At 29.8% G+C, this 12,183-nt stretch overlaps 1 protein-coding gene across 1 annotated transcript in view; it reads left to right on the top strand.

Moving 5' to 3' along the window:
- LOC108694584 (calmodulin-like) overlaps window positions 1-12,183 on the top strand; it is a 100,682-nt gene that overhangs the window by 71,760 nt on the left and 16,739 nt on the right. The gene's annotated exons all lie outside the window — the stretch shown is intronic.

Below are 12,183 nucleotides of genomic sequence, written 5' to 3'. Positions count from 1 at the left end.
TATTATATATTTGTATTTTATTATATATTTTTTCCTGTAATATTTTACATTTATTTTTTTTTATGGTATTAATAATGAAGAAAATATTATTTAAAGTATTAAGCATCATTTTCTTGTTTGTAAAATTTTACAAATTGTTGTTAATAAAAGCAAATGTGAAACTGTTACATTTCCTGTTTTTTATTTGATTTTTATCGGAACAAAATTAATATAACTACTATTGATAGAGAACAATTTGGTACTATAACTCAAATTTTTAAAAATAAACTTATTTGATTTTTTTAGAAAAATAAGAAATAATCCTTCATTTTTGGAAATAATCTTACATTCTTATTAAAGCTTTTTTATTATTAACCTTTTTTTTTATTTTATACACTATACACTTTATACACCGCAGTAACGCCAATATATAATATGAGATTTTACGTTTCACATATAAGTTATATAAATTGTATAACGTGGGATGCCCGGAATCGGCTTGAGAATAATAAATAAGTAATAGCTAAATAAATAAGCAAACAGATCTGATTTATATGAGAAATGTGATTTACGAGAGCCATGAAATAGAGATCAGAAAACCTGAGCTCAATGGTTTCTGAGTGCAATCCTCGATCTTTCTATAATAAAATAAATTTCGATTCCGTGTTACTCGTCCCTCATCGAAATTTTCGACACGTTTACTATGAATGTAAAAAATTTATATAACTCGACGACATCGATTCCATAATACCTGCAGTACGCACATGTATAAAGCGATTACTTGCTTAAATAAATAACTATATATAGCAAGATGCGAAACGCAGAATCAAAACATCTTGTTACTTTTATTGCTTGTTACCTTGTATTGTAAAATATATGCATATATATGTTTATATATGTATATTAGCGAATTAACAGCTCGATGAATGACTCGAATAGAAATCGTATACGTTTTAGTTGCTTCCGTTGAAGTTGCTCTACTAAAAAATTCCGCTTATTGCTAGAGAAAAATGTTTGGCAAAGAATTATTTGATTTATTTCGTTTTTTTATTTTCGCTGTGTATCTTGGATTATTTATGCTATTTCAACCAGCTGTATCGATATTGAATGGTACATACTGTTAAATATCAAAGAAGCAATAGTTCGTTTTTTTATTTTTCATTTTGTTATTTTCAATTGTCATGTCTGCAAAATGTAAATCAATCAATTTCTGTGTTTGAAATGTTTAGTTTCAAAGTAAACAATATCCATATTCCGTATGTACTTAAATAATAAACTAAATTTGATTCAAATTTAATATTTTTTTATTTAAATTGTTTAACTCCATTGTTTTAATTAAGCATTATTAAAATCTTTATAAGATGTCTATAAGCATCAAGTTATTAAATTGCAATTTTAATTTATGATGTTACTACTGTTCAATCAGGTTTGCGTTTTAATATTGAAAAATCAATTTGGTGCGCAGTTTAAATGACTATATAAGTAGTATATAAATTCACAGTATTACTTAAATATTTAAGGTCCAGTTTGATCGGTAAAGATTTTCTTTTGCCCTTGAGCCTGTTGAGTTTTAATTAAAACTAATTAATTAATATATTGAGTAGTAGCAGTGACAACTTACAGAAAAAATGATTAAAAATTAACAATAAATTAAATATAATTTGATATTGATGAATTTAATAGTGCAATATTGCTATTGACATGTAAATTTTACACGTCATTTTCCGCGGAAATAGGTCGTTATATAACACAAGATTTTCATACATTGCACATTTTTAATGACGAAATATTTATAATCTAAACGCAAATAACTATTTATAAACACAAATAACTTAAATTAATAACGCTTTCCTTTTAAGTTAAAATTGCTTTGTAATTAAAAAAAATTTTAATAATGTCATCATTTACTTTTCTATTTTGAGAGTTAACCAATTTTTGAGTTTTTAGTATAGAGAGTATCAGCAATGTTTGTATCGGCTGCCACCTCATTAATACCGAACTTTTCGCCAAATCGATCAGACTATTTAACTAAGAAGTAACTTGCACACAATTATTTTTAAGAGTCTGATGTCTCGTTGCATCTTTAATTTCTGAGAGAGATGAAACGATTTTTTTTTCAGGATATTGGAGACTAGTTTCGTATTATTGAATCTTTCTTCCAATAACAGAAAATCTTCTTGAGCATTATTTATATTAATAAAGATAAAAAATGCCTTTTATGTTTAAAAAATGCAAACATACTTGAGTGTTTATTCAGAGAATATTCTTTGAAGTGAAGTCTTTTGGAAACTGACTGTTTAACAATTCCACATAATCATAAGAATCTTTCTCATAATGTGATACCAAAAAAATTTCATTCAATTTTAATATTAAAATCTATGTTTTTATACAAAAGAAATCATAGAGATAAAAACTTTTTAAAAATTTTTAATTTTGTTGAAGCTCGTAGATAAGTAAGTGATGATATTATCAAATTAAACAAAATTTTTTTTTTAATTATGCAGCAATCAGATTGAAATGGCATAGAATGACTGATTTTCTTATGTATTGTTCAATCAAATAATATAAAAGAGAATATCTTAGAATAAGAACATTCTTTCTTTCATCAGGAAGCTGTATACGAAAATATTCTTAAAAAATTAGACAATTAATAGATGCCCTATTCGCTTAATCTAGCAAGTAATATCTAGTAATATTAGCACGATATATAAAGACATACATATAGTCAGGATTATAAGCTGATTTTATGACGTGAAACGCTAGAAGATAAAAGGATCACGGAGTATTTGCGTTTTCTTGTTTGTTGTCGGTAAAGATATTTTTGTATGAATAATGCATCTTGGCCATCACATACGCGTGCCTTTATGTCAAACCAGAGATAAACCTGGATCAGCGCAAAATACTCCGTTTAATGCAACACTGCTTCCTAGACAGTTGCCACAGGAATAGGGTTATCATATCTGAATCGCAAGATAAAAGTTACATATGTACACTTTTTTAAAACAGATAATTATCTGGGGAAGGAAGGAGTTTAATTTTTGCACGAAAAGAATAGTTTTAAAAAAATATCTAAAAATTTTTAACTAGATATAGATCTAAAAATAATTGGATCAAAATAATTATATAGGATGATCAAACTGGCTAGAATATCAAAACTTTTGCAGTATTGCTTATTATCTTATATAACTGTTTTGATATTTTAACAAAATTTTGTTCAGATTTGTATTTAGCTAAATTTTTAGATATTTTTGCAAAATTGTTTTTTTCGTATAGAATTTCTGTATAGGATTTCTTATATTAATAAGAATTGTCAAGTACAAATTATATTCTAAAAATTTTATTTTATTAAATAAAGTTTCTAAAACATAATTTTTATTATTCCGCCATTTTTTTTGAAAATTTCCGCCATTTTAAAATTTAGTAATCTTGATCTTAGAATTCAATCAATAAGCCCCTATAGAAAAAATTCTGAAAAATACTTTAGAATATCCTAAGTAGAATATCCCATATCATGATGGATCTCTGAGAGATCCATCATGGCACAAAGGGTTAAAAATACGGTTGGTAATTTTCTTTCTGGAAGATCAAGAATGGAAGCTCAAGAATGCGCTTGCATTCATGCGTGAAATTAATTATCACGAATTAAAACCGTTTCGTGTTTTAAATACACAAAATCTTGCGATCTCCCTAAGGAAATTTGACAATTTATCCAGATTGTATTCGCAGAATCCGCCGGCAGAAGAAATAGATATCTAAAGACGCGAGGCGGGAATTGTCGAAAGTTTCAAAAACTTCTAAAATGAAGGTAATAAATCCACGAGCGAAAAGTCTCTCTCTGCGTGAGATAGACTCGTAAGGAGACTATGTGAAAACGGATTCTTGTTCTGAAAGCCGGAGAGAAAGAGGAGGACAGAAAACGGAGTGTCGACTTCGTTGGAAGCACGCTCCGTCTTTCGCTTAGAGAGTATACGGTCTCTTACAAGTACGCTGCTATTTGTTCAGGCTGCCTTACCAGATCGGTCGACCGCTGCAATGCTAGCCAAGTCTCATTCAGTTGCGAAGGACATGCGACACTTGATTTTACGGGATCCCGAATTTAATTCTTTCTTTCTCTATCGCATCTGACCTCCGAGACGAGCTTGTTTCGACGTTCCAATCGAAGAATCGAGGAAACGACAAACAGCGTCGTAAATGGTGTAACAAGTGCAATGAAATTCTTGCTTTGCAAAAGGAGATCTTTTTTTTTCTTTTTTAATTCACTTGGAAATATTCGGGATTTCATAAGTTTCAATCTAAACTGATATAAGATATTTTCTTCAGATTCTCCAGTTGAATACATCCAAGATTTCACGTTTTATTTTACATGAGTAGATTTCAAAACGTTTTCGCGATATTTTCCAATTGAACGTGTCCCAGTTTCAATGTACCGCGCGACGTTTTCGACAGGACCTCTCTTGCTTGAAACGACAAGTGACGGTGAAAGTTATGATGATAAAATAATCTAATTCGCTCATTTCCTCCAAGCGGGACTGATTATAACAATTCCATTAAAGTCACTAAATCTTAGGAGGCTTATTACGATCGAGAGAAGCTAAATAATAAGGAGTCAAGCGTCCGATGATTCCGATTATTGCCCGTCGAAACTTCTGTCACAAATGAAATGAGGATTCTATATACTTTGCAAAATCAAAATCGTTGAAATGAAGAATATGGATTTGGATTCTTCTTCAGTCGTAACATCCTTTCGTATTCCTTCCTTGCAGATGCAATTCCCACCTACGCGCAAATAAAAGAGGTCTCCTCGGAAGGAGAAAGAGAAGGAAAAGAAAAGTTTTGTTTCACTTTTCGCTCGTGATGCAATCACTAGATAGATGAAACTAATGTGATTACGATGCTTTTTGGAACCCGCCGTGATATCCCCTTCCTCTGAAAATTCATATCGATTAAAGAGACGCCGCATGTACCTGAATTCGATATCGTTTTCAGAAATAAATGAGTTTTTCGTCAAAGTGCTCGGATAACGATACAATTCGATTTACACCGAATATCTGAGAAGCCAAGAGATTTTATTTCTATGGATGATATTTAATTGAAGTCGGATCTTATTAAACAACAGTCACGATTGAAAGAGAAGCATAAATTAATTCATTATCATCCGATAAAAAAGTATTGTGTTGTACAAAGCAAATGTTCTGAAATAAAATAGAAATTTGCATTTCTTAATGAATTAAACACAAAATGCCGAGCACGCAACAGTAGTTTTACACTAGGTATTACATTTAACTTACGACAAATTTTTCAAGCCTGTTGATTAGCTATAGAATCTGAGAACCTCTTTGTCCTGTAATCAATTGACATGTTTGAAAAATTAATGACAAATATAATATTATGATATAAGAAGGCCAAATAAACCAATTTCAAGGATGTGTAGGTCGTGTTTCAAAATTGACTGTAGTACTGAAAATCTATAGCAATAACGTAAATAATAACTGTAGCTTTTCAGTGCTAGCAGTAAATTTGTAACGTAGCCGTAGTCATTCAAATAATGATGATATTTGTAACCAATCAATTGTCTCAAATTTTATAAGCTAATATTAAATTCGCTATTAAAAATTTACACTCATTAGAAATTTGCCTCAAGTTATATTCATAGCTGTTATTGCGCACAATGTTACACCTGGTCTTTTTATATCATAATATTAGCTTTATGCTTTAAATTATACATTTAAAGCGAGTTTGGGATTTTGTGAGCCATAACATTTAATGCAAAATAAGTTTAGATTTACATTGACTGACAACGAAAGAATCTCGCGTAGCAAGTTACTGTCTCGTGCAGCTCTTATTCCAAAAATATACCGAAAGATTGTAGAATTTTCCGAGCAGTTTAAAACGGCTCAACTCAGAATCGGAACGAAATGAAAGTGAACCGAATACAAAACTCGATGTTTCAATATGTCTGCTATAATATTTATTTTTGTTCGGCTAACTGATTCCCTATTGATTCCCTAACTTAAATATTCTATGCTGTCAGTTAGCTGTCAGTTCTTCACACGGGAAAAAAAGATTTTGCTGAATTATTTTCAGTGGAAAAAAGATATTGAATTTATTTGTGAGATATAATGTTAATTTTATTGAAATAAATTCTTATTTAAATACAGCGAAATAAAATTTAGTTCCTAGCAAATAAATTATCCATTTTATTCTTTTACAATTAATGAGATACGTTTCACAGAAATATTTCATTATCACAGTCAAATTTTTTTTTTATAATTAATAAATATCGAAGGAAACATCTCAAATAACATTTGCTTTTGAATATTTTGGCTCTTTTTAGAAACTTTTAATAAATAATTTAAACCATTTTAATAGTTAAACTATTAAATTAATTAGAATATAAGACATTCAAATTGGTTGCTGGAATCTCAAAACCGTCAACACAAGATTGATTACAAGATTGCCGATTATATTTGAACATTTTACATAATTATTTTACATGTTTTTAAGATGCTTATTACTTCACTACTAAAGATGACCAACAAGCGACTCAATACAACATGATCATCTTATCCTTGGTTAACATTAACGAACACCAAGAGTGTAATAACTGTATCCACCATGATCATGTATGGAAGGCATCTTATGATATTAATAAATATTAAATTTAAGCATAACCGTAAGGCTTTTTACAACTTGTTCTCTAATAAAAACTTATCAAATATTGTAATTTTATACCTATATCGTAAGTTGTAAGACATCCGACATTCGTAAATATCTATTTATCGTAAATTTTACGGTTAGCAAGAAGCTGTCTGTAAAGATATTGCATAAAGTTATAAGTACTTGTAAGTTCTTATAAGTCTTGCGAGAATATGTTACCAAACTTATGATTTTACTTAGAATTGATTCATAATTTCAGCTTTAGCAGCGATGATGTTTCAAATCCGACAAACTTTATCGATGTACTTTATAAAACTGAAATTTAGTATTATTAAGGATTAAGATTTATTTTGATCGAAAATAAGATTATTTCTATTAATTGATAATTATTTTAATAAAACAACAAAATTATTTTCAAATCCGTCTAGCTAAATTTTTAACTTCAGCAATGTTGTTTTTTCTTGCGATCATTAACTTTTTCCATAAGGCATAAAAAGTGAAAATTTTTATCATTGAAAGTAATGAAGAAGGAGAAACTTTTCACTTTTCACGTTTCTGCCCTAAAAAAAAATTACATAATCTCTACTCATATTGAGTTGTAACGAAGAAAGTGAATAGATCAAAACTGCGTTAATTTTAAGTAAGTAAACATAACAGTAGTTTGAATGACTTAATTAATTCCTCTTCGACTAATTTCGACCATTTCAATATTTATCTTAAGGAAACACACTCTTGAGAAAGAACGACGGGGAAGAATAGATGAACAAACAGTATCGCTTCTCATTCCTTCAAACAGAAGTTCTATGTAACGCCGTGTAACTTAATACGTCTAGAGTAAAACGTACGGTGCCAATTTCCCTCTGGAAACTCGTCTCCTTTTAACGCGTACTTCGTTCGGAGCTGCATTTCGCTTTGTAGTTTCCTTCGCGGATATATCTCGGAGCTCTCCCAGTTGCCATAGTAAAAAGGCAGCACGCCTGAGTGCGCCGGAAGTTCGTATAAGAACCGGTTGAACCGTCCATTAACTGTGGTGCGGAACCGCCACGGTTCTAAACATTCGCAACACGTCTCGTTTCCGGCAATGTCCTCTTCTGGACCTACCCATCTTTTCTATTCCTCCCCCACGTGTTTCAATGGCTATTCTTCGCTAGAAGATGTACGTCGCTTTCGAAAGACGGCGTTTTGTACAACGAATTGTCGTCCAGGCATTCATGCTCCATTCATTGCGCTATTCGTCAACCTGGTCACATTTTTCCGTCTCTCTTCCTAACGGAGATTACACTAACATTGCTTATCCCGACTGACGTCTTCGCGAATCTCGGAACTTGAAAGCGTGCACCGTCCAAAATTCGCGTGCAAGTCACGAGATTCATCTTCGTTTTCACCGAATCGACAAAGGTCATGCTAGCGTATCCTTTTTTTTCCGTTTTCTTCTTCCTGCTTTGGTTTTTTCCATTTCCGTGCGATGCGCTTAATTCTTTCATGCGAAAGAGCTTTTATCCACTTCAAATGATTTTATCCAATTTGTACAATTATCACTGGCGAAACAAGAATATAGATTGGTTGATTCTTACGTGTGCTTATCACATATAATCGTGTCTATGCAAACATTACATTTTTCGTTTAAACGAATTTATTTTCAGCTTTGTCGATTTAACGGCAAGCGTATTAGGAAAAATGTTTTGTTCTATGAATTAAAATTTTGCTGTAACGATAGAATGTCTGAATAAAATATAATCGAACAAAATTACTTGATTAAAATATAATCAAAATATTTAATTATGAAAAATAAAGTGTTTAATTGTGTTAATATAAATAAAAATATATAATTGATACCAATATAAGTAAATATTTTTTATTATTTACAAAACAGAAAAATGTATTTCGTAAAAGCAATTAAATTTTTATACATGTATAAAACAAAATGTTTAGTTGCTGTTAAAACAAAAGCTTCAGTAAATAGTTTTACTGAAAGTACTCAATTTTTTTTCTACTGTAAAAAGCGCAAGCAATTTATTTTCTTTTTTGTAAGAATGTTTTGAGAATTAAAAATTATAAAAAAAAAGCGCATATATTAAACTGAGCATGATATACGATTGATTTTTTCCTTGTCATTTGCAAATTCTTATTTGTCATTTAGATAGAGAACAATCTTAGATAGAGAAAATAAAAGGTCGAAACGTTTTTGTAGTTAATACCAGTTGCGTTACGATTGTCTAGACTTTTTTTTATTCTCGACTTTTTTATCCACCTGCGCACAGGTCTGACCAAAAGTGGATATGGCGAACAACAAACGCGAAATAGAATTTATTTAAAACTTTCTTTGATGTACAATTCATGAGTTGGACCGAATGAGAATACGAATTGAGCGTTAACGAACATTTCGTTTTGCTGCAGCATTCGTATTTTCTAATGTTAAGTGCGAAAATGCACTTTCGTGCTCGATTCACTTTAATATTGTTTTTATAATAAAATCCGATGTACGTATATACAATATTAAAATATCTTTTAAGACCGTAATGTGAATACATAACAAATAGGAAATAAAGATCTTAAACGGTCAAGCTGGATTTTTTGCTTTAATGCTTAAATAATTCGATGTGATTTACATATATTCATATTTAATCCTGCAAACTGCACGCTAAATTTTCTATCTTGAAATACAATCTTATATAATTTATATAATAAAACTAGAGTAGTGATATTACAAATTAAATTAGCAGACAATTTAATTGATGCTCGTAGGTATCTTAATAATCTGATGCTGAGAAATATCTTAAATAAACCTGTAAATAATTTTATTGTGAAAAGTATTGCCTCAAGTAAGATTCAAACTCAGATCTATTGCATATATAATTTATCACTTCTTTTAAATAACTATCTTAATTAATTTATTCAGTAAATACACTTATATGTGAGATTTTCTCGATTTTCTAATTACATGTTTGTAATTGCCTTTAAATGAAAATATCAATAACATAAAAAAAAATATTTTGCTTCAAATATCTAAAACTTTAAGTATAATAAATACAGATCTAAAAGTAATTTTGTTGCAAATAATTGTGTAAAAAATTCAAGCATGATGCAACAAATTTTGTAATTCTAATATTCAATTTTAAAATCCTATATAATTTCTAATAATTATTTTCAGATCTGTAGCTATAGCTAAATTTTTAGTTACATAAGCAAAATTGTTCTTTGCTGATTTTTACAATGAAATAAATTCTTGTTCTTCAATCAGATGGATCATTTTAATCTTTTTATATTAAATATTTATTATATTTTAAATATAGCAACATTTCTTCTTTTATCTATTTTTTTTATATAAAAAAATTGAATCTTGAAGACAACGTTTTCGCACCGGAACAATGTTAAATCGAGTTCTGAGCAATGTATTTAGGATTACACATGGAGTCGGTAGCTGAAGACGGCAGATGCATCCGAGAAGAACTGACAGAGATGGAGAAGAAATCCATCTGGGTGAATCGGGTAACTGCTGCGTGTTGGAAGGAAGTATGTCAAACTGTTACGCCACAATACATCCTAATGACGCCAAGCTTCGCGGAGGATTTCTGCCAAAGCATCTCTCTTTGCTCGACCATTCTTTTAGATTGTCTACTGCTGTCTGTCTGAGCCACTTCTCTGTAGCTTGTCTGGTTACCCAAGCGAGTTCTGGCCACTGGATGGTGTTATTTTTCAATGTTTTCTCGAGGATGCCGAGGTTTCTGTTGCACTTTCGCCTTTTCTTTCTGACCAAATAGTGCGCTCAAGATGTTTATGTGAGAATTGAAGGATTTGCGCGTAATTTTGGCGCAAACTTATTGGTTAAAAGCGATAGGTAAATCGAATAGATAAATCAGATAAATATTTCGATAAATAAGCGATCAAATATCATAAAAGTAAATAAAGTAAATGTCAATAATTGATGTATTCAGTGATTAAAAAATCAATATGTTCGTAATTTAAATATTTTGTATCAAGATGAGTAATAAAAACATATTTTTAATCGCAAATTATTATGAAAAAATTGTTCATTTCTAATTTCACAGAGACAGTCATACTTTTAAAATATTGTAAAGACTATATTTGCCTAAATAGTGTTTTTTATAGTTGTAAGAAACTATAAAAAATTAAATTTAAAAAATTTATTTTATTAGGAGTTCACAGTTATCGATACAACTGATATGATAATATTTTTCAATCGACAAAATAAAGTTTTATTTGTATAGATATTAATTTCTTTTGTAATATTACTAATTAATAATCAATAATAATAATAGAATTGATTATACTTTGTTTTATAATCATTAGAACATTTACCTTATTAATTTCTAGATTAATTTCATAGAATGCTGACGTTTTGTATAGTCAATAGAGAATTTATTTTGTTTAAATTTAATTTAAATTTACTTTATTTAAATTTTTATCTAAATGAAAATTTGATGAAGACATAATATGTCAATTAATATGAGTGTGCTCAAGTTTCGCTTCTTTGTCGTTTCTGGAGCAATTTTTACTTATTTAACGTAAAGATCATATTTGAAACGACTGACATTTTCAGTCACATTTTCAGGCAGAGAAACACAGGAAATGACATGAGAAGGGGAAGCATTTCTTTCCAGCGAAATAAAACTGTAAGTATAAATATAAATGAGTCCTCGGGCACAACGATTTATTGTTCTGGTTGCGCTATCTTGGTCTTCGCAAGTCTGTACTATCAGATTTATTTTCAGACAGTCTAATTGCCCTTTATTTATTAAATTCGCTCCTATTCCAGCCGGTTCCCATCCGCTTCCGTTGTCCATCATTTCTAAAAGCTATTGTGCAGAATTTTTTTTTTATTATTAAATTTGTTTCGCTCCTGCATGGGCTCCTTATTCAAGGTGGCCTTCTGGCTGTTTCAAAACATCGGAGTTTCTGCACTATCTTACTTTAACGCATTCAGATATTGCTTGTCGTATTGTGACTACGTCGTTTCCCCTTATCTTCGAAGAATTATGTAAATCGTCCGTTTGAGGTTTTTCAACTTTTTTTCTTAGGTGTATGCATACGCGTTATTGTGCCTACGTGGAATATCTGGAAATTTAAATTCGCTTTAGACAATTTGATGGCAGAATTATCTCAACATTTTGCAACTTTACAGTGACGGGATTGAAGAATCAAGCCTTTCTTCTCTAATTTGTCTTTATTTTATTTGTACAAAGAATATATTATTCTATTGCACTGTAAAAGAATTTCGTATAAGAATAGTTTTAATGAATAATTTTGGAACCTGTTATTAAAGGTTTACACATGTAAGTGAAGTTACAATTTATATAAATAAAATTATTTTTAATTAAATAAAAGAAATTCCTACATTCGATCAAAGCGGATCTTAGTGCTCAAATATTTCTATGTAAATTTATATACATGTCTGATTCTGCAAAGTGTGCACTGAAATCTTTTACACATTCATGAGCAGAAAAATAACAATATCACTATTAAAAATAGTAATATCATTAAATTGATAAGCAATTTAATCAATTTTGCTAATAAGCATCTTTAAAA

This window comes from Atta colombica, unplaced genomic scaffold (genome assembly GCF_001594045.1).
Source record: "Atta colombica isolate Treedump-2 unplaced genomic scaffold, Acol1.0 scaffold120, whole genome shotgun sequence".
In the NCBI taxonomy this organism is placed as follows: Eukaryota; Metazoa; Arthropoda; class Insecta; order Hymenoptera; family Formicidae; genus Atta; species Atta colombica.
Note: the sequence above shows the minus strand (reverse complement) of the source record. Positions and strands in the feature narration are given on the sequence as shown.